The sequence below is a fragment of the Pteropus alecto genome, unplaced genomic scaffold, assembly GCF_000325575.1.
Source record: "Pteropus alecto unplaced genomic scaffold, ASM32557v1 scaffold7218, whole genome shotgun sequence".
Taxonomy (NCBI): domain Eukaryota; kingdom Metazoa; phylum Chordata; class Mammalia; order Chiroptera; family Pteropodidae; genus Pteropus; species Pteropus alecto.
Genome location: NW_006441988.1, coordinates 146 through 745, shown reverse-complemented (window position 1 = coordinate 745; position 600 = coordinate 146). Strand labels below are relative to the sequence as shown.

At 40.3% G+C, this 600-nt stretch overlaps 1 pseudogene; it reads left to right on the top strand.

The window, feature by feature from the left end:
• The first annotated feature begins 245 nt into the window (after positions 1–245).
• Positions 246–364, top strand: LOC112486095 (annotated as a pseudogene).
• Positions 365–600: the final 236 nt, after the last annotated feature.

Below are 600 nucleotides of genomic sequence, written 5' to 3'. Positions count from 1 at the left end.
ATCCATCCATCCATCCAACTATCTATCTATCTATCATTTATTGATCTATGTAAATTAGGTTCTAGATAGGAAGCACCAACCTGAGCTGGGTGACCCTGGCATTCGGGGATAGAATCACATAGGAGGTGTACACATTCAGTGAGGACCTGGGGTGGCTTCTAGAGGGACATGGATGTCATTCTCAGTATCGGTTACTATGATTGGTTAATAACAAAGCAACAATGATAAAATATAATACGGAATTCGTCTGCGGCCACGCCACCCTGAACGAGCCGAATCCCGTCAGATCTCGGAAGCTCAGCAGGGTCGGGCCGGGTTAGTACTTGGATGGGAGACCCCCTAGGAAGACCAGGTGCTGTGGGCATGAACAGAAATAAATGAAAAATGAATATACGGTTCAATTAGTGTGTTAGCAATTCTCTTAACTGTATTGGTATGAAGCTATACTTTTTTTAAAAAAAAAATCACAATATGAAAAGGAAAAAATAGATGTTGTTTCTACATGATTTTCCTCAAAGGCTTATTGTCCACGACACTGAAATTTAGCTTTTATTATAGGTAAGAAAACAGGTCTTTTTTACTCCCTTCTTTCCTTCTTTC